The following is a 27,367-nucleotide window of genomic DNA, read 5'->3' as shown; positions in this document are numbered from 1 at the left end:
ATAAAGAACATCGAACTACAAACAGTCCAAAACCATTAGCTGTACACTCAAAAAAACCGATCCAAGCCCTTCTTTGATGTAACACATGAAATTTTTGTTTGATTTGCTAAAACAAATCTATTAAATACGAAATATATGTACATTTCATAGTGTCAACGTAATAATTTCATCTTCACATTCAGAAATCAAAATAAATGTGTTTCATTTGAATTGGGACCGCCCATTGCGCATGTGCAAAGTAACGCGCGCTCAGCCTCTGTTCATCCCCGTCTGGACTTGCTTTTTCACCGAGAACTTCTTTCGGCACTGCTGCGGGGTTATACTTTAAAGAGATGCTCAAAGGTGCTGTAATCCCACTCATTGGTGAGTACGTGATTATTTAATATTTTTAAAAGCTTGCTGTGAAAAGACCGTGAGACACATTTCACAGTTAGTCAAGCGAGACATTGCAGGCTTGCTAGCCAGCTAGCTAAACTACACGAGGGAGAGTTTATATAACTTGTGGAATGCGACAAATGGCATCGGCACTCTTGCACCTCACATAATTTATTATATCGTGGGGCTAAATGTAACTGTGCATTTATATTTTGTATATGATTTTCTATTGTTTAGCGTGTTACTTAAATTTGTTTTCTGTGTTCAGTCATCTGCTGCTGAGGATGCAGAAAGGGACATCGCCACCACAGTCATGGGGATTTACACAATCAGAAGAGATCGACATGAGGAGCCAGAGGATGTGGGAATTGTGATTGAGGGCATACGGTTAGGCTGACTGGACTCAAAGAAATTTAAATGTTATTCAGGTTCTGTTTTGTACTTCTACATGTGTGTTGTCTATATATATTTGATATGTGTTTGCAGGCGTTACATATTGCACTTTATGGTAAGGTTTCATGTTTAATTGGAGCTGGTAATACTATGCCTTAGCCTTTGCAAATTTTGTACTTATTGTTGTACTAGTACTTATGCTACTTTGTTTGAACCTCTTTGGAAGTCAACAGATTCGTTTTCTAAATGTGATAGGTCATGCACTGTCTTCATCATAGAGGAAAAAACTTAAGAGAATGTTTTTCATCATTATTTTGATGAGTTCCATGTTGATGATAGGTATACTGTAAATTGGGATGTTTTTATTTGTTTTAAATAAAAACACTAACCAGATTTTGCGTTTTGTCTGATATGAGGGTCAAATGAAGTATGAAAAAAATATTTTAGACTATATTAATTTGAGTTAAACAAATGTAAATAAGTTGAGGCCAGTTGAAGTACTAATTTTATTTTGGCTGGATTTGATAAAAATGAGTTTGACGAACTCAATTGTATCATATTACAAGGAGGTACTTAGTTTGAGTTGGGGCTACATAAATTTAATGGATGGAAATCCTGCCCAAAATTTGTGTTCATCCAATGAGTTATTTTTTTCAGTGTATAGTAAATACAATTTAATGAATTCTAGAGAGTGCTTCGTTAAGGATTTCTGTTGAGGTATTCATGTGGGCTTCAACACAAGCAGCAGGGACATCTCACTTCGGTCCATCTCATTCAGAGCTGGCATGCTGTATGTACAGTCTCTCCCACTCAGACACACATATCAGTGGGTGGTGGGGTGGAATGCAATGTAGTGTGAGAAGAGCAAGTGTTCACTGGCACACTAATCGTCATGACAGAAATAAAATAAAGAGAGTTGGACTCCGTCAAAACATGTATGGCCTCTTAAACAGAGAGCCAATGAAAGAGCTAAATCTGCTTGTCTTTTCAGCTGAGGCTGCTTGATCACACAGAAACAGTCATATTATCTTAATTCAGGGGATTTTCTTGTGGGGAAAAAAACAAAAACCCAAACAATGTCATTTTTCCTACGTGTAAAAGTGATAAAAACAAACAATAACCAATGAGAGTGCCATCTTAAAAAACGCAAAGAATGCTGGTCAGGGTAGACAAATGAGTCTTCCCATTTTTGCAGGGCTAAGTGTCTGAATTTAGCATCATTGATCCCTATCTAAATTATTACATGACTGGGAGTGGTCAATGGAACGTTGCGTATCTTTTTTTTTTTTAATACAACATATTACAAGCTACACGAGAACACGTGTGGGGAAAAAAGCATATAATCCTCAGAACTGCATGGTCAATACCTTCAGGCGCCACAGCAAGAGCATTCATGCATGCAAATACTCCAGCCACCTTCACATTGCCCATACACCCATAATATTGGTAAGGGATGCTTTCACAACGATGGCAAGCCCTCTGAATCCACAGAGACAATTGATTTTTTTTTTTTAAATTCCTAAAGAGGTGCTATACAGCTTTTTAACCTAACACTCTTAACCTGAGCGTTAATGTATAAGGAGACATTGTGTCCCATTGATCCATTGTTGCCGCCAGAATATTTTCAAATGTCTGAGAGGGAGAAACAACATGAGAGGATTGTGATAGAAGGATCAAAGCCATGAAAAGTGTGAGTTGTTTTTCTTAGATTTTAAAACAACACAAATTTAGCAAATTAGTTGATATTATTGTAAAAACCTTTGCTCTAACAGTAATTTGGGGTCAGAGTAAAATGAAGGGAAAAAAAATCATAAATTGGCATTTCTATCCAGAAAAGCTCAGTTGAAAATAATAATGATTAATAATAGATTAAAGAAAACTCATGGGGAAAAACCTGAGCCGTGAAACATATGTATTTTTAATACGAATTTGAGAGAATAAGGAGCCTCAATTAGTAACAGCAAGCAAATTGCCAGGCGAAGCATAATTACTGGAAGGTCAGTAGGTATTATTCACAGTCACTTTAGTTTACCACATTAGTACAAGACAGGATGCAGGGCTAAAATTATGAATTCCATTCCCAAATCTGTCCTATTCTGATTTAGATGGATGAAGAATAATTAACTCCTAATTATTCAGATCACTTTAGGCACTTTTTAGATCCACAAAAAAACCATGTCTCTTAGCCCACTTCGGATGCAATCGCGAAAAACATCCAATAACTTGACCAATGACAAGAAGGTAAAATAGTAAAGGAACCCCATTATAGCTCCCTTTCTATCCCACACCACCTATCCATCCATCGTCTTGGCTCCACCCTATAACTACCACTGAGGGTCTTAAAGAAGCATATTTCCTTTAAATTTACACATGTAAATTTCAAGATGTGATTTGCATTTTAAAGTGTTTAACTCCATTTATTGGGCTTTGAAGCTTTGCTGATCATTGATTTATGAGCTTCCAGCAATCGTATTTCCATATTTTGAGTGTTTTTTTTTTTTAAGCGACAGTAAAAATTCAAATATGCAAAAAGTTGTTCTTTGAACGATACCTTTAATTACATCCTCACAGCATCATTCTTTTAGCCCTGTTTTTCCCCACAGCCGACTATTACTGTAGAATAATAAATTATAATGTGTCATGCAACTATGAGGGTCAAAACACATGTCTGGTACCTTATCTACCAACAGACATCTTAAGAGTGTTTGCCCATCTCTAACGCCACAAACAGACTTGCAGCACTCTGCTGCACGGGCACTTGTGTGACCTTGTCCCCAAACCCTTTATTAATAGTGACATTCTTTCACCTCAAATCCAGTCTCACATAGTGAAATTTGTCTCTTATGTGCAACCAAAAACAAAACAAAAAAGCAACACGTGCATAAAAAGAAGACCTTCCCCCTCTATTTTGCCGCTAACACAGAAAGTTTCTCTGTCACCTCTCCTTATTAGAGTTGTCAGAGTCACCGCATGCTCTTATAAAAGCAGTCACCGTCCACATGATTTAAAGTGGCGGTTTCCCAGCACCGTTTGGCCTATCAAAACAAGTAAAAAACCATCAAATTTGTCTGGAGTTTAGTTTCCACTTACATTGTCACACTCAGCACAAAATGGAAAGATTTTAAATTTGCCACCCACACATTAATTTGATTGATTATTACAGTTTAGTGAAAATGAAGAAATGGGAAGTTTCATTATGTTATTGACTTGTTAGGATGTATACTGTAATAAGAATATATAAAACAGATTAATTTAGTAGGAGAACTGTCACATTCGACCTCGGGCCCGATGTGCTGTACAATTGCAAAATGCATTTGGAATGATGGTGCTAATCATTGTGTATGTCAGATATGTATGTCTCTACCACATTTAGAATAACAATTAAATTACCGAAAAAATAATTACAATAAGTGTTACTGGCTGTGCATGATTTGAACTACATACATTATATTTATTGTAATGTACTATATCAACATATGCTATGGCACATTTCCCTAAGCAGCAAAACTTCCATTAAAATGTGTTTAGGTGCAAATCAGTTTAGCACACACACACATGCAAACAGATACACTCACACTCACACACACCTGTACGTATATACAGTATACACTAATGAAAACTGCTGGCAAATAATCACATTTTTATTTATTGAATACAAATAAATACAAAAATGAATAATAAAGACAATAATATGTTTTTACTGAGTAAAACTATGTCACAGTGAATTCATCATCTGTGAATAGAAGCAAAAGCCAAGTTATTTCTCCAAAAAGTTAAATTCATGATTTATATTATTCAAACTAAATTATTTGGGCTTCAAGCATGAAAATGGACACAGCATTATCACGAGGCAAACAAAGGCTCTTGAAGTAGGCAATTTAAACTCTTCACTGTTGAGACTTGCACCTATGGCACACAACGTATTTTATAACCCCACCTTTCAGGATATTCATGGCATGCCAACCTCAACCATCAATGATCCCATTGTTGTTTTGTGAAAAACTGGTGAACGCCAGTTAATTGGGCTCCTTTGTTCAATATATTGTTTAAGTATTTAAGACAGTGTAAACTATTTTCTCGTCCACCATAAAAAGCTCATCATGTATCTTATTGTCTTTACCTGCTTTGATTCACTTTGAATATACACTGATTTAAATAAGAGCGTTCAAGAGACTTCTCATATCATATTCCAGATTGGTGTGTCAACATAGTATTAGCAGCACTATTGGTTGCAAACCATTGTTTCAGCCAAAAATGTCTCATGCCTGCCCTGCCTCATTAATTACAACAATAAGCCCTAACCCAAAGGGAAAATAGAAAAGTTTGCTATTAGTATTCAGTTCCCTCAAAGTGAGTATTATTTATTTTGTCTTCCCTTATCCAAAATATATATTCTATTAACCGTGCCTCTACAGTCATCAATATATAGCTGATAAAGCAATTTGGGATATGATGTCTGAATTATTACATGGGAAAAAAATATATAAACAATATATCGATGCGTTAACATACTGTATTTACCCGCCAGGACATATTAAAATATTGAATAGAGTCCTCTATTCCTAAAAGAATTATCAGTATATGACTCCCTGAAGAGGTCGGTTTGAAGTTCATGGTTGTTTGCATTTGGCTCCACTATGGGAAAACACCAGAATGGGAAGGCATCATTCAAGGAGTTTGCAAGTATCGTAGCTATCTGATAATAACCTTAGATAATGTTTCCACTTCGGGAAGGTTAAACAGAGTAAAAAACACACAAATACAAACAAATGCACACTAAGGCCATACTCATCACGGTCCTCTTAAGAGGCTAACCTGCCCTCTTCATTAGGGTTCTGTGGGGACTTATCACTGCAGTCTTTGTCCTTGCTGTAATTGCCCTCTCGGCATGTCAGCCCACACCACCACGATCATCAATGTAGCCACCCCACACCCTGCAAGCCAGCCAAGCCAGAATCAGCCCCCTTGTGACAGGCCCAGTAAGACAGCAGAGTGGGGAACCTCTCCTGAGACCTGCTGATCGGCCCCTGAGGTGCACTGTTATAGAGAGGCTTGTCCTAGTTAAAGCAGCACTAGCAGGGCCGCCTCTAGAACATTGCATCTGCCTTGCCAGCCTGTAACTCCCCTCATTTTATGGTTATGTTTCTATGGTTGTCAAACATCTCACCATAAAGTTTCTTTTTAGCTGTTTTCTACTTTAATAGTGGTTTATTTTAATATGTTAATAAAAAAAAGGCTTCCATTAAATTAATCACAGTTTTGTATTTGAACAGATTTGAAAATTGTCACTTTATTATCTACCCCACACAATTTTGGAACTCCAAAATCATCTGAATGGCACATTCACATGATTGAAAAATACAAAGTATATCTTATTTTATAAAAATTGCAAAAAGACTTAATCTTAATAATCAGGTAACACTGAGCAGCCAAGTCCCCGAACTGTCCCCAGGCACTGGAAACGCTGCCCACTGGTTCAGTGTGTCATTAGACGAGTGTGCTTGCTGTATTGAGTAGTCTACAACATATCTTCAACAGACACATTTTGTGTAATACTGTACATGGAAGATGTATGCTTCACAATAAATATCTCTTAATCTTTAATAGAGTAACAGCATATCACTCAAGAAGGACGTCCATATAAGAGTACACAATAGTCACATTTCATTGCATTTGAAAGCATTGCAGGTTTCTAGCAAGTTGAATGGCGCCATCTAATGTTCAATAAAGACACCACAGCTCATCAGCGTGGTTGTTTGCCTTAAAACTGGATTTCATGGAGAAATTTGTTGTTGGTATTCTTGAAGCTTATGTAGCCTGTAAACGTTTCAGTAATCACATTTTGCTGGGGGGCTTGAAAGGCCAGGCAGCCTTTGAAACAACCATAAAAGTGATGAAAGTGAACCGCTTAATTTGAAATTTAACTGTAATAGACACCCAGCTATCAGTGTTTCAGCATAACCCTGACCTCTGTTTGTTTTGCTGAACTACAGAATAAATGAATAAATGCTTCCTCTTCACACAGTGTTCCTCCTTATCACACACAATGTTTTGGCTTCCCGCTGGGATAATTGATGTGTCAGTGTTTTTACGGTTGGATGCAGGGTTGCAAACCTATGGAGCTTTAGTTAGGGAGTCACTGTTGCAGGGGTTAACACGGAGTAATATGAAGGAATCGCCAAGAAATAAAAGAATAAGATCCAGATTTCTGCCCATGTCTCTAATTCGTATTACTGCATGCAAGATCCGAATCATAACCGCGTGGTAAGACAACAATTGTCACGTTATCATTACAACCAACATTTTTCCAAATGAACTATTATTTTTTATTTTAATAATTTTTTTTTTAATACAAAAAAATGCAAATCCAGCTACCCTCTACAAGTTTTGAAAATTCTAAATACTGTAATCCAAAGCAATCACTCTAATATGTTTTATGCATGGAATACCCAACAAATTATATGTAAAATTACAATAGTGATGCAGAAATGAGTTGACATGATTTGCACAACAATCAGCAATAAACTTGCAGATTTCTATAAAGTAAAATACTTGTGTCAAATTCCACTCGGTTGCTTTCTACCTTGTTGGGGATCACTGTAACGTGCACTTAATGTCATCTATCCTTTTGCTGTCCAGGTGTCTTATTTCTCCTTTTGTCACACGCAACTAATATACCCAAAACAAACAACTACTCGTCAGAAATGTTAGGATACAAAGAAATAATGGTTATTAAAACATGAAACAGTAATACCACCTTTTTTGAAACTGTTCCTTCCCTAATTGCAAGCATCTCCCCAGCAGTTTAATTCCACCGCGGTCTTACCATTTAGCACCTCATCTACTTCTTCCCAAGTGACCCTGTCAAGAGTTTTGGCCTAATTTGGTGGAAAGTGTGATATATTGGCCCAAACATTAAGAGCATAGTGGATGAAAGCAAACAAAGAAATAAAGGAGATATGATATACGACAAAACACTTGAGCACTTTTGTGCATCAGAAATATGTACACACTAAAAAAGGATACGGTTCCATTTCATTAAAGACATACAGAAATATTTACATTAACATTATCTACAGCCACTCCACACTGAGATGATCACAAAAAGGCTACACTGCCTTCCTGAAATACTGAATTCATTCACGGATGCCACCAGCAAGCCTTGAGAGTTTTCAGTGGGTTTTATGTCTCCCACGAGATCTTAAGACAGTGAGGTGTTGCTATAGCACACAGAGGATTCTAGTCAAGGACACAAGCAGCATCACTCACTGCACCATTATTTGGTCATCTTTAAAGCTTGGTGGTGCTTGGCTACCTGAGGGGCTGTAGCAACATATACAAAGAAGGATGGGCGATTTTAAAGTCCGACTGGTGTGCTGAGCAACTGGGAACTAAAGTCGTGTCAACTCAGGCACAGTGAGAGAGGATAGGACGAAGGGCTTTATGTCAGCCCAGTGATATGAGCACTTTTATGGCCAAGTATTTTTCCTTATGTCAGAGTTGGAGAAGAAATCACCATAATGTTGGGGACTATGAATATTACCCTTGAGGGCCCACTGTGCTGCCCTGTTTATGGTTGACAAGAAATCTGATACAAGACCCACAACCTCTCATCCGCCCGTGTCAAGAATTAATCAATTACACAAGAGAACAGGAATGAATGAGCGATGGGAATGAGTGTGTTAATAAAAAAGCATGTTTAGGTTGATGTAATTACATCACCATTCATATTCCATTACTTTTTCTTCCAAGGGTCACAGAGGTGGTAAAGCTTTCCCAGCTGACAATGAGCGGAAGCCACCCTCAAATGGTTGCAGGCCAATCGCAATGCACATACATTGCCCTCCATAATTATTGGATTTATAATAATTATGTGATTTTTAGCTTCTATATTTTTTTTCTAAATAATATGGGACCTCGATGGAAAAAAAGAGAAAAATCCAACCTTCAATACAAGTGCATTTATTCAGTGCGGAAAAAATCCCACATAAAGAAATAATTATTTGACATCAAATAATGTGTGCCACAATTATTAGCACCCCTGGTGTTAATACTTTGTACAACCCCCTTTTGCCAACAAAACAGCACCTAATCTTCTCATATAATGTTTCACAAGATGGGAAAAGACAGAAAGAGGGATCTTTAGCCATTCCTCTTTGCAGAATCTCTCTAAATCATTCAGAGACCTGGGTCCTCTCCTCTGTACTCTCCTCTTCAGCTCACCCCACAGGTTTTTAATGGGGTTGAAGTCTGGGGACTGAGATGGCCATGGGAGGAGCTTGATTTTGTGTCTGGTTATCCATTTCTGTGAAGATCTGGCCATATGTTTAGGGTCATTGTCTTGCTGAAAGACCCAGTGACGACCCATCTTCAGCTTTCGGGCAGAGGGCAACAGATTTTGATTTAAAATGTCCTGGTATTTCAAAGCATTCAAGATGCCATGCACCCTAACAAGGTTCCCAGGGCCTTTGGAAGCGAAACAGCCCCACAGCATCACTGACCCACCCCCATACTTCACAGTGGGTATGAGGTGCTGTCTACACGCCAACAAGCTGTTTGGGAGGCATGCAGAGAGAAAACCTTTCCTCACTCAAAATCATAAACGCAAACGTCTCGAGTTCGCCAAGCGGTATAGACCCTACTCACCAACGTCACAGAATGACGTGTCGCTGTATCCGGCCGCCATATTGTCCGTCTCTGTTTAGCCCTATTCTCAATGGTTTCAATTAGTCGTTCAGTTTATCGAGCAATTCATGGAAGCCCCGGTGCTTTCAGACGCTGTAAACTCATTGGATGTGTTGCATAAAAGGCGTTATGTGGAAAAGCTTCAGTCTATCCATTCGCCAGATCCATATTTGATGCCTAAATCGATATTTTCCGACCCGCTGTCTTCGCCCTCTCTACCTGACATCTGCTACCCTGATATCTACAACTATCTTGTCCACACAAAATCAGCCTATTCTCACGAAAGTTTGAAAAACTTTAAGAGCAGCACTCTAAGCAACATTACCCTGTGTGATTTCTAAAATGGCAACAATCAAAATAAAAGAAAAAAAGTTGACTGCGATGGGCGATGCTTCAAGGATAGGTGGATATTGGACTATTTCTTCAATAAAACACGCAACAACTGTGTCTGCCTCATTTGCAAAGAGACAGTTGCTGTTTTCAAAGAGTTCGATGTGACGCAATATTACTAAACAAGACACGCTGACATGTACGACAACATTACAGGGAAGATACGCAGCGAGAAATGAAAGCAACTTGAAGCTAGTTTATTTTTTCACAGCAGCAGTATTTCACAAGAGTCCGAGTGTCGAAAGAGAAAGCCACAAAGATGAGACTGTTGAAATTATGAATTTAAAAAAATAATAAAGCAAATGTGACACACAGAAGGGCTTGCTAAAATTTGTTTAAATATATTGTTCTATGTAAATCAGCCAAGGTAGCCCCCCGCATTTTTACCACACCAAATCTGGCCTCCTTTGCAAAAGGTTTGGACACACCTGTTGAACTGATGATACGTAGACGAGGCCAGCTTCTTTCACTTGGTACCAGCTAAATATTATTCAAAATGTAATGATGGTGGAAGAAATAAGCATCTTGAATTTGAAACGGTATGTTGTCGGCGATTAGCCTCGCAATGATCTTAATTGTGGTTGTCAGCCCAAAACCCTCTAAATACAGTGCCTTGCAAAACTATTCGGCCCCCTTGAACCATGCAACCTTTCGCCACATTTCAGGCATCAAACAGAAAGATATAAAATTTTAATTGTTTGTCAAGAATCAACAACAAGTGGGACACAATTGTGAAGTGGAACAAAATGTATTGGATAATTTAAACTTTTTTAACAAATAAAAAACTGAAAAGTGGGGCGTGCAATATTATTCGACCCCCTTGCGTTAATACTTTGTAGCGCCACCTTTTGCTCCAATTACAGCTGCAAGTCGCTTGGGGTATGTTCTATCAGTTTTGCACATCGAGAGACTGACATTCTTGCCCATTCTTCCTTGCAAAACAGCTCGAGCTCAGTGAGGTTGGATGGAGAGTGTTTGTGAACAGCAGTCTTCAGCTCTTTCCACAGATTCTCGATTGGATTCAGGTCTGGACTTTGACTTGGCCATTCTAACACCTGGATACGTTTATTTTTGAACCATTCCATTGTAGATTTGGCTTTATGTTTTGGATCATTGTCGTGTTGGAAGATAAATCTCCGTCCCAGTCTCAGGTCTTGTGCAGATACCAACAGGTTTTCTTCCAGAATGTTCCTGTATTTGGCTGCATCCATCTTCCCGTCAATTTTAACCACCTTCCCTGTCCCTCCTGAAGAAAAGCAGGCCCAAACCATGATGCTGCCACCACCATGTTTGACAGTGGGGATGGTGTGTTCAGGGTGATGAGCTGTGTTGCTTTTACGCCAAACATATTGTTTTGCATTGTGGCCAAAAAGTTCAATTTTGGTTTCATCTGACCAGAGCACCTTCTTCCACATGTTTGGTGTGTCTCCCAGGTGGCTTGTGGCAAACTTTAAACGAGACTTTTTATGGATATCTTTGAGAAATGGCTTTCTTCTTGCCACTCTTCCATAAAGGCCAGATTTGTGCAGTGTACGACTGATTGTTGTCCTATGGACAGACTCTCCCACCTCAGCTGTAGATCTCTGCAGTTCATCCGGAGTGACCATGGGCCTCTTGGCTGCATCTCTGATCAGTTTTCTCCTTGTTTGAGAAGAAAGTTTGGAAGGACGGCCGGGTCTTGGTAGATTTGCAGTGGTCTGATGCTCCTTCCATTTCAATATGATGGCCTACACAGTGCTCTTTGAGATGTTTAAAGCTTGGGAAATCTTTTTGTATCCAAATCCGGCTTTAAACTTCTCCACAACAGTATCTCGGACCTGCCTGGTGTGTTCCTTGGTTTTCATAATGCTCTCTGCACTTTAAACAGAACCCTGAGACTATCACAGAGCAGGTGCATTTATAGGAGACTTGATTACACACAGGTGGATTCTATTTATCATAATCGGTCATTTAGGACAACATTGGATCATTCAGAGATCCTCACTGAACTTCTGGAGTGAGTTTGCTGCACTGAAAGTAAAGGGGCCGAATAATATTGCACGCCCCACTTTTCAGTTTATTTGTTAAAAAAGTTTAAATTATCCAATAAATGTTGTTCCACTTCACGATTGTGTCCCACTTGTTGTTGATTCTTGACAAAAAAATTAAATTTCAGATCTTTATGTTTGAAGCCTGAAATGTGGCGAAAGGTTGCAAGATTCAAGGGGGCCGAATACTTTTGCAAGGCACTGTATATATTAAATGCATCTTACCAGATATAAAAGGACTACTACATAATCCGTGCTAATCGTTTGGAGCCCAGTTTTCTCGTCGAATTGCAGCAGTCCATCTCGCTCTCCTCTCCGGGTCTCTCGGAATACAGTAGAACTTCAAGTCCCTCCGTCTATCTTCTCTGTTATTGCAACAAATCGCCACACACGCCTTCACCATTTTGATTATTAATGTTAACGAGCAGAAAAACGCGCCATAATAGGAGGAATTTACGTAGCGGTAATGCATCAACACGACGAGTAGACGGACAATATGGCGCGGACGCGTGGTTGTGACGTCATGTGAGTAGGGTCTATTGGGGCTTCAACTGGGGCCGTGTGCTTTGGTCAGATGAGACCAAGATTGAGCTTTTTGGCAACAAACACTCTAAGGCTACGTTCATACTAGGCCTGAACGATATATCGTTTAAACATCGCCATCGCGATGTGCGCATGCGCAATAGTCCCATCGCAAGGACGTGCGATAGTTTTTTCATTTCATTTTTTTAAATCCACAAACGTTTGTTTTGAGGAAGGAGCGCGAAGGAGAGCGCACAGCCTCTCATCTCATTCCCTCCAACTCGCAGTCATCGGCTCCTCCCCCTCCCCTGCTACAGCGGAGTGGAGGGAGGAGGGGCCGAACAGCAGAGCGGAGGGAGGAGGGGCCGTTTTCAAAGTGAAAGCAAGCAACACGTTGAATAGGGAAGACTGTCTCCAAAAGGAGTTTTGGAAGTATTTTGGCTATCGACAAGAATATAAGGAACAAAAAACAGCCCTGTTGACAGTGCCTCGCCATGGTTGCCTCAACAAGAAGTAATCCGTCGAACATGTGGGACCATTTAAAACGCAGGTATCTATGCATTCCTGCTACGAGCTTCCCATCAGAGGCTTTTTAGTACAGGTGGGAACATTGTTACGTGCCAACGTTGTTGTCTCAAGCCTGCAATGGTGGATAAACTAGTAGTCTTGGCCAAAAACCTATGAGACCCAGTTGAGAATTGCTGAGCAAGGAAGGTGGACGATATGCAGACAAATACATAACACAGCTGCAGGAATGTCTTTTCTTCTTTTTATTCAAGTGACAGCTAACAGGAAGGCAGGGAATTTGGGAGTTAAAATGGTTCTGTTATTCATCAGTTATTTGCTGTTATTCAGTTCAATTATTTACAAGTTCAATTGAGTTTCTGTTTCTTTTATATTTAAATTAATTGTATATCGTATTTTTCAAATAACTATAGTACAGCTGCACATAAAGTTTTGATACTTAATATTTTTTAAATATTTTTACAACTTTGTTGCAGTTTTGCAGTTTTATATTGTTATATTTTGTGTAAACAACTCAGGGGACTAATGCACTTGCACTTTTATTTGACAGATTTAATATTTAAGTTCAAATATGTTGACGTTATTGTTTTACTGAGGTTTTTATTTATTGTTATAGTTTGTGAACAACTCTTATTTGTCATATTTAATATTTTTGTTCAACTATGTTTACAACTTTGTTTTTATTTTACAGAAGTTTTTATTTATTGTTATATTTTGTCAAAAACTTAGGGGACGAATGCACCTGCTCTTTTATTTGTCATTTAATGTATTTGCTGCTGTTGAAGTGTCAAATATTGTGTTCAATAAATTATCTATTTTGTGCAGACATTGCTTCCTGGATCCCTTCATAATAATACAGCAATCTTAATCATTCACAAATGAAACGGTATTATATGAACACACTGTGGTCACGGTGTGTCATGCAAAGTATTTCCAAACAGCTATTCAAATCATCTAGTGAAAATTTCTTTAAAAAAAAAAAAAAAATTATATATATATATATATATATATATATATTTTTTTTTTTTTACTATCGCAATATAATATCGCAATATATTGCACACCTCAAAAAAATCGCAACAATAGTTTTTTCCAATATCGTTCAGGCCTAGTTCATACTACAGGTCTTAATGCACCAATCCGATTTTTTCGTGTTTTTCCGACTCGAGTGAGGCATTAACTTGACGGTCTGAACGTGTCAAGTCACATAGAACTGGACCATTTCAAATCCGATCTGGGTCACTTTCGTATGTGGTTCAAATCCGATCTGGGCCACATTCTTCCAGACTGTCGCGTCGGTCTGTACTGTCCAGTCTCTCAAATCGGAATTCATGCAGCAATTACGTCATCAAAAAGCGAGAGAGACGCCACGGTAGCGGTGCCGCTGTGCATTATTAGCACATAGCTTGCCTTGAACACGGCTTTTTAGGAAGGGTCGGACTTGACAACAGTCATAAAAAAATAAAAATGGGTTGAGGATAAGCCTGAGAATGATCGGTTTTCTGTCTGCTCCATATAAGCAATATTTCAACATTGCTTACACGGCCGAGAGTCGGGGCAAACTGCGCGTATGTGTGTTGACATGCACGGACAGTGCGTGCATGCTATCGATCCATATACTTTGAATATAAACCTAAACTGGGATTATTTATGTCTGTTATTTGTGTCCTCTTTTTAAAAAGCAAAATAAGATATCCTTGGAATGACGGATGACAGCCAGCATGTGTGCTCGTTTGTTTTGATGCTTCTGCGCATGCAGGTCGTTTTGCTCAGCGCTTGTCGGACTGCGAATTAGTGTGCATGCGTAATACTTGAATGGTCTCAATGGACAAAGGCAGTCTGAACGGGCACGCCAAAAAAACAGATTTGACAAAAAATTGGATTTGTGCAGTAAGACCTGTAGTATGAACGTAGCCTAAGTTGGTCTGGCGTGCCACGAAAGATGCACATGCTGAAAAGCACCTCATACCCACTGTGAAGTATGGGGGTGGGTCAGTGATGCTGTGGGGCTGTTTCACCACACTGTTTTGCTGTTTCGCTTCCAAAGGCCCTGGGAGGCTGAAGATCCCTCTTTTTGTCTTTTCCCATCTTGTGAAACATTATAGGAGAAGATTAGGTGCTGTTTTGTTGGCAAAAGGGGTTGTACAAAGTATTAACACCAGGGTGCTAATAATTGTGACACACATTATTTGATGTCAAATAATGATTTCTTTATGTGGGATTTTTCCCCACTGAATAAATCCACTTGTACTGAAGGTTGGATTTTTCTCTTTTTTTCCATTAAGGTCCCATATTATTTAGAAAAAAATATATTAGAAGCTACAAAACACATAATCATTATAAATCCAATAATTATGGAGGGCACTGTATAGACAAAGTACATTTCAAACATACGTTCACATCACTAATGTTATCCAATTATCATGGCTTGTTATCTGTTTTGCAGAGACAATGGTCAATATTGCTTCATTAATATAAGAATCATACACATTGTGATGTGAAGCCTAAAGGAATAGGCCACATAATGGTCTGCAGAGTTTGAGGGCCAAACTTAGACAAAAAGAAAACGTGGAATAATATAAAAGGAGTTTAAACAGCCCGTTTTGAAAACATAATTCAAAACTAATTCAGAAAAATTGCATACAATTGTTCCTGAGAGTTGCAAAAGGGGATCCAACATGTTTCATTTACATTCCGATGCAGATACAATTTTATGACTTCAAAATAATGATACATGTATTCCCAATACCCTCAACTCCGTATCATAAGACAAGGACTAGGTGGCCATCAAGTCATTGGGTGTGTGGATGTGTGGTGAACTTGAAAATCCAAGCATTTTGAATAAAAGGTGAATGACAAGGGCCTGTTTATTCCCCCCCCCCCCCCCCCCAATCTAAATGTCATCCACAGAATGGGAACACTTTGAGTATTTAATGACAGAATATTTTTCTGGCCTCATCTCATTGAAAATTGCCTGTTTGGAGTAGTTTTTCATGATCATAATAGCTATGAACTTGAGGCGAAAGTAAGGAGATCTTCCCTTAGAACCAAAACTAACTTCACATTTCCTGTGGTGCTTCCACCACATACATCAGATCAATTATGATGATGTCAAATGACTGATCACAATTTACCTCTGCCGTACTGCTTTGACAAAATTATCAGAGACGGGTGAACAAAAGAATCAAGGCCAAAGATTGAAGCATCATCTTTGTGAGCTAGAAGTATTCCTGATGCCAATTTCCAGTATTATATCAAATATTGTGGTGAGTGACTCTCCATGAAAACATTATTATACGCATATAAATCAACAAGTGTCACGGAATCTCAAGTGTTACATGACATCGTTTCTGCAGTTTTGTTTGGGGGAAATGTGCATGTCCTGTGTTTGCTATGTTAGTGTAAGTGATGAAAAGCTTCTGTGTTCATAGTAAAGACTTACTTGAAAATGAATGGTGGTAGAGGGACAAGACTGCTATTGGAAAACCTTTTAAAGACCCCACACCCATGAATATTAAAGAGGCTTTGGCAGCAGACTGCCTCAGGTTTGCAAACCAGAGTAATGTGTCGGTTTGCTGAGGGAGAGCTTCCGTCTGGATATTAATTAAATCACAAGTTGTCAGTCTTATGGCTTCTCAATAGAGGGGCAGCCCATTCCCCTTTACCCATCAGCTCAACTTCGTGTCTACCATCCATCTCTCGGTGTCCACATTGCTATTTCCTTAGTTGCCATCTTTATCCTCCCTCCCTCTCTGTCTCTCAAGCAGCCTGTAACTGAATGCACAAATTACTCTCCCCTCCACCTTTAACTCACACTAAATCTTTCCCTTTCTTCACTTTGCTGAGCCGGGATATTTTATTCCTCCATCAAATATGCATCCCATTAATTAAGTTAAATTACTCCTGACTGCCAAATATTCCCTGCCTCTATGGGCGTCAACAGAGAAATACATGACGGTGAACCTCCAATGACAAGAGCTCAACACTTAAACATGAGTTACAACCTTTTCTGCACTATCCACGGGCAGATTACCAGGCACTTTGGGCTGCTGCAATCAACCAGTATTCTTTTCTTCTCCTCTACCGAGCATTTTAATAAATGCACGATGGATGACTCTCACACTTCTGACAATGAGAGGACTGACATTTTAATTACATACCTTTTTTTCCATCTGCCTTCCTCATCATGGTTTAATTGCTGTTGTTAATCACTTATTAACGTCTTTCTTCCTCCCACAATATAACATGAAACAAGTGGCTCCGAATAATGCAGTTTTGCTAGAACAATTCTGCTGCTTAAAGTTTCTTTCATCGTATTTGCTGAGTTTTTATTTTAATTACTGGTACTGTTTAGCTTTTTTTTTTCTCCATAATTTGCTCCATGTTTGATATTTTTCATTTAACAGAAAGGTGTTGATTATTAAGTCCCAAACTCACAATTCTGTGTGGACTTATTAAAATAGGATTGGTAATGAAGAATATTTCTCTCTTTGTCTCTGGCACTCAGTAAATGTGTCCACTTGGAAAACTTTCTTTAAACAACAGACCAAGACTGACCAAGCAAATGGTGTTAATCTCCTTTACATGGCCTTGGAGAATAATTGAAAAACAAAAAGTTTGTAGTATTGCCACGGAACACAAACACTGTTTCTCCTACAGTATTAAGAAGTGCTAATCAAAGCCAAACCATACACTAAAAGCATCCTAAAGAAAGCGACATTCAGGGAAAATATTTCATCACCCAGATCCAACATGAAGAATATGTTGATAGTGATCTATAATTCTCTCAGAATTGTTTTCTTCTTTTTCTTTTCGCCTGCATTTTTCTACTGTAAGTGCACACATGTATGTGTGTGTTTTGCTCTTTTCCAAAAAACATAAATTTTCCAAACATTAGCCCAAGGCTACTAAACACATCTAATCCATTATGCCACACTTTATCGTGTTATGGGGGGTAACGGGCTGTAAAGCTGTCTTGGTCATAAAGAGCGATCACTGAGTATCGAGTCAAACCAGAACACCAAGCTCTCCAAGCCATACACAGCCCTTGTTATCACCAGAACTGCTCATTCACATACTTAACCTTTCCAGGCCAGCCGTGCTGCATTATTTTCTAAATGACCTTTAGTGTTATTCATTTCATCCCCAATAATGGTGTACTAAATTCAGTTAAATGCATCAAAGCATAATGTGTTTATTTTGGTTAAAGGGACAACTGAAACTGAAAAGGACAATGCTCCCAAACACAGACTCATTCAATTCAAACCTCCTCCTGACAGTAATGATAAAGCCAAACATTTGAAATCTATATGACAAGACCTAAAAAGTTCAATTCGAGGTTTAAGGGAAAAGGAACAAACTATACAGACTACAGTGACTTATTTAAATGTATATCTTAAAAATATGGGTCCATTAAGCCTTCTAGCAAAGATATTTCTCAAAAAGATACTGTCCTTGCTCGACAACGCCATGGAATGGACCAGCAGTAGGACACATTGAACATTTACTAGTAAAGCTGTTAAACTCCAGCAGAATTACTAAGCTTAAAAGGAGTAGTGTCTGATGCTCCTGTTAAATATGAGGAGGGGTAATTTGAGATTTTAATGAAATCATTAATGTACGCAATTATTAAGTGTAACTCAAACACTGCATGTGTTGTTCATAGGCCTGACAGGCAGTAATTCTGTGTATTATATTCTGCTGTTTTAAATTGCACGCCATCGATGTGTCCCTCTGACATGTTATGAAGCGATGATATACAATTATTGCAAGACGGTGGGAGATCAGTGCAGTGACATTATAATCATCCTCGTAGGGTTCCTTCTCTTCATCTTCAACAACTAATAATGTTTAAATGGGAGAGAAGAAGGGGGAAAACATTAAAATAGTTTTCAGGGAGTTCTAACCAAAAATCTGTTTGAGGATTACAGAGAATCCCGTCAAAGGAGAAGGAGAGGGGCGTGACTAGACAATAGAGGGTCTGTATTAAGTGACAGTTTCTCTGGATAAGCGGCAAGCTAAGATGCTCCTCGACTGTCAGTGCCAGGCCTCACAGTACTCATACAGGCCCGGGCATTAATGCACATTACTGCGGATGAGCCACACAGGGCGGAACTGATGGGCTATTCTGGGAACAGACCAGACAATCTCACAAGACAGGGGACATAAAAACCCTGACATGAGCCAGCCCTATCCTGTTAACAGTCAAATCACACGTCCAAATGTGACATCATGATTATTACATATTATATATGTAAGTGTGTGTGTGTGTGGGGGGGGGGGGGTGCTTGTGTGTGTATTTTTCTCCAACACTAAGTCAGGAAAACTGAAAAGGGTGAAAGAATGCCTCAATTGCAGGAAAAACAGACGGTTGCAAACTCGGCAAACTTTTGAGATCCATGCAACAGTTTTTAAAGTTTTGCTTATATTCCTGAAGTGACACACAGTTTATGACTCATAATAATAAAAAAGCAGTCCACAAGAGGACAATCCATGCCTTTGATAGCGTTAATACTTGTAAGGACTAGGCTGAGGGCTGATATTAAACCAATGCCTCAAAGCATTTAGATTGTTTATGCATAATTTAACACCTACAACAACACTGGATGTCCGTCTGGACTAGAGAGCACGAGGGTGAAAATGCTGAATGCAGGGCCTTTCTGTGTAGATGATGGAGTAGAGGAAGAGGAGGCTCATTAAATGACCAAGCCCCACTGTGGACAAAACACACTGGGAGGAATACACAAGAACCTACCATTTCACATGCTGGTGGACTTTTTTAAACCAATTAAATATGAGAAATCTTATCGCGCATGCTAACAGCCAATTTGTGTTTTCTGCTGTTGTTGCACCTTAGGAGTTCTTTATAGGCAAATTAAAAACGGATCTCTTTGTTGTGAAATAAAGACACACATAGAAAGATACTGAAGGTAAGATCACTGACAAGAATGCAAGTGAAAGAGGGGGAGCAAGAAGGTGAGGCAAGTGTCGAAAGGTGATGAGTAAGACACAGACAAGCCTTCTCTAGTTTGAATGGCAGCATGGGCAAGAGTTCTAAATCTACTCTGGCCTCAGATTTGCATTAGTTAATTAAATGCCACAACAATATGATCTTTACCCATCAACAACTTCCTTGCACTTCTGAAAAGAATTCAAAGGCAGTAGACAGTGCGCGTGCAACACATCCATTCACTGACTATTAGGCCAGAGGTAATTTTGTGGTCTGCAGGTTTAACAAGGGAAACAAGTAAATTCATAACAAGGTGATAGGAAGGGTTCGGCAAAGAAAAGAAGCAACGCTCCACACAGAGTAGGCTCTTCACAGAGCTATAGATCATTCTTTCTACTTTACTATTGCCAGACTGAGCAAGTACTTATTTATTTATCAATGGGTTTTTTTTGTTTTGTTTTTGCTCATGAAAGAGAGCCACTTGCAGCAACATATAAGTGTCCTGAATTAAATGGGTGTATCAACTTAATTAATATATATTCACTTCTATTTCAGAATGTGCAGCTTTGGGAAGTAATTTAGTAAGAAATGTGAACAATGACAGAGTCGACAAGCAGGGTTTTGAACAAATTTACGGCCCACAAAAAATATACTGGAAGGAGATTAAGGAATCATTCCACCACAGACATCGTAGAAAGAAAGTAAGGATTGTATTTAACACACACACACACAAGCCGCACAGCATTTTTGGGCGCATGAAAAACATACGCTAGCATACACGCTAGTATGCCTTTTTTTTTTTTTTTTTTTTTTAAGGCAGTGGGAGCTAAACTGAGTTCAATTGTAGTTAAAGAATTTAACAAACTACTCCATCAAAGTCCTCATCTTCTGGATCTGAATTGAACAGCTGGGCAAGGTCTCCATCAAACACGGCACCTCAACTATTCTTTATGCAGCGTCTATCTCTTAAAAATCAGCAGTTTCTTTTTGGTTCACGAAGGTGATAGCCTTGAGTTTGAACTGGGCTGCGTAAGGGTGTCTCTTCGCAGTAGATGCTATTTCTGAGGGTTGTTCGTCAAACCAATGTTGTTTAGCCTAATGCACACTCTCGAACATTACAGCTATTGTGGGCACGGCTCCTATTACACGCAACCTTCTCCCTTTAAGATTCTCATGTGTCTCTCACTTACGTCCGCTTTATCAAAAATTGCTCAGTCAGAAAGACACATTTTGGTATGCAGTCCAAACAATAGGCGCACCACATTATTAGGCGTACCATCCATTACGGAGAAAATGTTTGACTTTTAGGTGCGCTGTATGGTTGTGAAAATAAGGTAAATGACTTATTTCCTGGGCTGTAGCGGCTGGCATTGGGGACTCGGGTCTTCACTTCTGGTACTATCCCACTATCGTTTGTGGCTTCTCTAAAAAGGCTGCACAAATTGCATGTGAATTACACTGGCAATACTGTACATACGCACACATCAGGTGCCTATGTGCCTACAATGAATCCTGGGGATATCCTGGAAGGACAGAGTCCCCCACACTGAAATACTCTGTAGAACCAACTTTATCAATGTGGAGGCTAAAGTCACGCAGCACCAACTTCGTTGGCTAGGCCATGTAGTTCAGATGCTAGAGGAGCGCTAGCCCCGAAAAGTGCTTTATGGCCAGCTCCATCTTGGTTTTCGCTCGATAGAACGGCCAAAAAAGCGCTGGACAGACCAAGTGAATGCTGCCATGAAAAAAGGTGGTGTAAACCCAATCCAGCTGGAAACCACTGTAGCCCAACGATCCATCTGTCGGCAGTTCCTCCAACACTGCGTCCACAAACATGAGGAAGACCAAGGTGACCGACGGACAAGGAAACGTCAAAAGAGACAGGAAGCCAATGCCACACTCCCAGTCAATGTCCTCACCTGCTCTGCCTATGGCAAGCATTGTACACCTCGGATTGGGCTACACAGGCACATGAAGTGGACTCCCAAAAAATTAGAGATGGATTGTCATCATCGGAAACGATGGACAGCCTTAACGTAATGAACTGTACATACGATACAAAAGAAAAAAGCTTAGCCTTGTCCAAAAGCAAGTAGTACGCTAGCTTGCTACCGTTAGCCACAGAGAGGTAGCATTACTGTGGTTAAGATAATGATTACTTATGCCGGTAGTCACTTCACATTTTTATTTGATTTTCACTGCTCTGCTATGTGAAGGAAGCCATGGTTTACTGTGCAGCGAGCTGGAAATTCTTTTAGTTTGCTGCAAGCCTTCGAAACTCCTTTGAATATCTTCCGTAAAGTATACAGCAAGAAGAGCTTTTACTAATCAATCCATTTACTACAGGAGCAGTCCATATTTTGTGATTGTTATTGTCGGTTGATTTTGTTTTTTGTTTGGTGGGCTGGTTGGCTTGGTTGGCTTGGGTTTTAATGGTGGGTGTTGCAAGAGAAGCATAAATTTGAAGAGGCATAGCTACTATATTACTGATTTAAAAAAAAACATCTATGTCATTTAGTTCCAATGGAACCAGAAAAAAAGGCTATAATGGTAATGGTAATGGTGTTATACTTGTATAGCGCTTTTTCACCTTTCAAGGTGCTCAAAGCGCTTTACACTACATCGCCATCTACCTACTGGTGACGCAGCACCAGGAGCAATGTGGGGTTCAAAGAACTAAGGGCCACGTTACCTAGTTCTATAGACCCTACTCACGTGACGTCACAGCCACGCCCCCGCGCCATGTTGTCCGTATACTCGTCATGTTAATGCATTAGCGCTTCGTAAATTCCTCCTATTATGGCGTGTTTTTCTGCCTGTTAACATTAATAATCAAAATGGTGAAGTCGTGTGCGGCGGTCGGTTGCAAAAACAGAGAAGATAGACGGAGAGACTTGAAGTTTTACCGTATTCCGAGAGACCCGAAGAGGAGACCGAGATTGACTGCTGCAATTCGACGAGAAAGCTGGGCTCCAAACGACTACCACAGATTATGTAGTAGTCATTTTATATCTGGTAAGATGCATTTAATACATATTTAGAGGGTTTTGGGCTGACAACCACAACTAAGATTATTGCTAGGCTAATCGCCGACAACATACACTCAGACGTTGTGAATGAACTACCTGAAAATATATAATTACAAGGGGATAATCAGACAGTTGTCATACAATTAATTTACAATTTCAGTATTGAGGTCAAAAGCCAAAAAATAAATTCAACTAGGGACAATCTGGAGTAGTGCTATCGCACTTCATATTTATTACATATTATATATGTATGTAGTGAGAGTGCTATCGCTAAACCATATAAACATTAAAAGCCCTAGCTCCAGTGACAAATGACATAAAATACATTAGACTTGACAGTGGATGTTAGCAAGAACAAAAGATTTTGAATTGAAAATTTCGTAACTCACCTTCCAAGCACAAGATTCCTGCCGAATTTTTGTGTACGAGGACCTGTTTCACCCAACCAGCAACGTAGCATTTATAAGCCTCCAAGCTCTTAAAGTTTTTCAAACTTTCGTGAGAATAGGCTGATTTTGTGTAGACAAGATAGTTGTAAATATCAGGATAGCAGATGTCAGGCAAAGACGGCGAAGCCAGCTGGTCGAAAAACATCGATTTAGGCATCAAATACGGATCTGGCGAATGGATAAACTGAAGCTTTTCCACGTAACGCCTTTTATGCAACGCATCCAATGAGTTTACAGCGTCAGATAACACCGGGGCTTCCATGAATTGCTCTATAACTTGCTCGACTAATTGAAAACAATGAGAATAGGTCTAAAAAAATAGGTACAATATGGCGGCCGGAAACAGCGACACGCCCATTTTGTGACGTAGGTGAGTAGGGTCTATATCCGTCCAAACACAACAAATGATGTCTTCCCGAGAAGGTTACTGGAACTATAAAAGGTTCCTACAGTTCGAAAGTGTCTCAAGTAGGAGTGAAAAAGGCTATAGGAACTAAGTGCCGCAGTCCCTATCTGTCGGAATACGCCAAATGACATCATCTGCCCAGAAAAAGGTAGAGAAACCAAAAAAGGTTTCGACAGTTCAAAATCAGCCAATTCCATCATGAAGAGATACAGCTGCTGCAGTGCTAACCAATACAATAATTGGTCTTCAAATGAATAAAAGGAAATTAAAGACATGAAATCTTACAGTTTTGATTGATTAAAAATTGCCTGACCATTAGCAACATTGGAAAATGGATATTTTCATCAGAATAATTTCATTTTGCTAGGTCAACCTAAAAATAAGGATGCAATACCAATACACAATACACTCGCTATGTGGCCATCCAGTAGTTACTTAATTTTGAATTAACAACAAATTACCGAACAGCAAAAATTGAGGCAATTGCATGAGTGGTTTTGTCCTTAATGAGTGTGTTTCGGAGGGTTTTCTTTGTTTGCTCGTATTTATTCAAGATGAGAGACTGCCTGGTAATCAGTCAGTAATGAAAGCGCACACCGGGCCGATTCGTCACCAATGGCGAGCTCTGGCAGCACTCGGCTCCCCTGTCCGCATGATTTGTGAAACCAGGGACTGTATTTAGTAGTGCCATTTAAAGACATATTGGAGAACTGTTCCATATGTATGTGTGTGTATGTAAAGTGTCACATTTGCAGCACTTGGGAGAAGAGGGGTTTTCACTGGAGAGCTTGTGAAACATGAGCATTTCTTCTCATTAAAGGAAAAGCAATGTTCAAACCAAAGCTTGCTTGCGTCTGCTGTAATATGTTTGCAAACATTGTTGAAACAAGCACCCAGCCAGTTTTAGTAGAACAAACTTGGCCTGAAAATGAACTGAGTGGAGCCATTTACTGAAAAATATACAGAGGTACCGTATATATATATCTACTTCATCAGAGGGAATATGTTTTAGATATTTCTTCGTCTTTGAAGTCTCTAGCTTCAGACAAGCTTGACGTTCAAAACTTGAAAGTCAAATAAATGTATATTTTTATTTACAGACTCCTAGTCACTTGCATTACAAAGTATGTCAATGAACTATCATATATTTCACTACCCAATTCAAAACGGATTCAGAAATCCGACTGACCACCTGACCAGTTGGGAAACCTTAACGTGTGATTCCTGTAGTTTATGGCAACCAAAGCAAGAGGCTTTTGCAAGAAGCCAGCTCCTTCAACTTATAAATCTGACTTTTCTTTTTGTCTGACTGATGAACTGTAAAACCCACAGCTAAACACGACGCCGTGGTAAAACATTGCCCCAGTATTGTACTAAAAGTCTTCTATGGATTTCAGCTCTTGGTACAAATTCCGACCACAACAAACATATTACAGATTGCTGTTCTTCTTTGGTGCAAATGGATAGTGATGCAGCCATCTTTACTTCCCAACAATGCAAAGCGCACTGAGGTGATAATGCAGAAACCTACCACGAGCAAGGAGGGTGGTGCCATTTAGAGGCCGAAAATGCATTCAAAGCCGTACAGCCAATATACAAGCAATTAGAACAAAAGTGCAGATAACTATTGACTTACCCTCGTTTCTACTCTACCATTCAAAAGTTTGGAATCGCTTTGACTCCTAACTTTTGAACTGTATTGTACATAATGAAAAATCCCATATTATACACTATGGTTCAAAAGTTTGGTGTCGCTTTGACCCCAAACTTTTGAAGGGTAGTGTATGTATATCATATGCCGACCAGACTATAAGTCAAATTGTACTTAATATTTTGGCCGAACCTTTGACTTATAGTCAGGTGTGATTTATATGTGTTTTTTTCGTACTGAAAATGTGAGAGTTGGCGCAGTTGTCAAAAGTGATACTAAGATAAAGACTTTAATAGATTTGGTGATTTGGAGTGAGATCGAAAGTTTGCGAGTTATGTTGTGTTTTCTATGCTAAAGTTATCTGAATATTTATATATATATATATATATATATATATATATATATATATATATAACATTAACAGATGCCTATCTGACTTTCATTCATTCATTTTCCATGCCGCTTTTCCTCACGAGGGTCGCAGAGGAGCTGGAGCCTATCCCAGCTAACTATGGGCCATAGGCAGGGGACACCCTGAACTGGTTGCCAGCCAATCGCAGCCTATCTGACTTGTTCTCCATTTTAGAGTTATCACTAAAATGTATTTGTTTATGGTCACTGATAAAATGAAATTTCCCCCAGTACATTTTAAATGTTATCCCGTTTTTGTTTTTTTTAATGAGGTAGAAATAAAATATGGTGCCTTCTCACAAGTACACAGACATCTTCCAAAATGTTCTACAACCTCAGAGGCTGGAGAAATTTTGTTTGAAAGGTGCCGATTCTGAAATCCTCCAGGAGGGTGTGTTCCCTGCGACAGTGAACGTTTTGTGTCAAACTGTCCAATAGCAGAGGTGCTGGCGTGATAGCAAGCTGTTCTGTGGATAGAGACGCAAGTCACAGCTGAGGAAACCTTGAAAAATGCTCTGTCTTGAAGTTTGGGACACTGGAAAAACGACTCTCACACCTCCAATTGCTAAGCTAAATGATATCTTGTACGTTTTTGTGGAACTGTAGTTCACCACAACAACAACAACAACAAAAAACCTTTTCTCTGAAACTAGTAAAGCTCTTTACAAGGCTATTAAAACCTTTTTTTTTTCTTGTCAAAAAAGGGGAGTCCATCGAGAGGCCGTTTAGTAGGCCGAGTCCTCGCGGCAACGAAGCAGCACGAAGTGGCTCCCGGCCAGATTAAACGGCGACTGGCAAAGTGGGTGTGGACGTTCCGGGAAAAAAAAGTGACATAAAGAGGAACTGGTTGTGCGATAAAAATGTTGTATTAAAGCACATCAAATGCACATGTATGCATTTAAATACGTCTTAATTTGTATATTGTATGCTTGATTAAAATCCAAACTACTCACACACAGACTCAAATGCACTGTACTCTTGGGAGCGACAATGTCGTGCGGGATACCAAGGGAAAGAAACTTCAGAACGAGAGTGTAGCAGCGATGAAGCGAATTTATTTTATTTTCTTCTTTTAATAATGTATATTTTTAGACAAGGTGTTGAGGAATATTGTGTGCCTAACACTTCCAAACATTTTCAAGGACTTTACGCAAAATTCAAGCATCTTTCATACCTTGAAAACACGACAGTGAAATTTGAGCATTTTCAAGGACCCGTCCAAATCCTGTATATACTGTAGGTTTTTCCTCCTCATTTTTTGGGGGTTGGTACGACTAATATTAGGTACGACCTACATATATTCCGAAAAGGTGTACATAACCAGTTACAGTTAAATACAAAGACACTCTTGCAAACATCTAAGGCAAAATAGACACTTGTAAACCTTTCCCGACTTCCAGCAAATAATTCACTGTAGTTTTTAAAACCTAAACACTTGGTTAAAACTCAGCAGGTGATCATTTAATCATTTTTAGTCTTTAACTAATCAAATTAAAGTATGTAATATTTAAAATTGTTAAAATTGGAAATAGTCATGGTTCCGTAAAGGAATGTT

General features: G+C 39.2%; 1 protein-coding gene across 1 annotated transcript in view; it reads right to left on the bottom strand.

Moving 5' to 3' along the window:
• The window catches only part of znf407 (zinc finger protein 407), a 247,258-nt gene that overhangs the window by 198,004 nt on the left and 21,887 nt on the right, over positions 1-27,367 (bottom strand). The window lies entirely within an intron of this gene.

Source organism: Corythoichthys intestinalis, chromosome 4 (genome assembly GCF_030265065.1).
Source record: "Corythoichthys intestinalis isolate RoL2023-P3 chromosome 4, ASM3026506v1, whole genome shotgun sequence".
Lineage (NCBI taxonomy): Eukaryota > Metazoa > Chordata > Actinopteri > Syngnathiformes > Syngnathidae > Corythoichthys > Corythoichthys intestinalis.
Note: the sequence above shows the minus strand (reverse complement) of the source record. Positions and strands in the feature narration are given on the sequence as shown.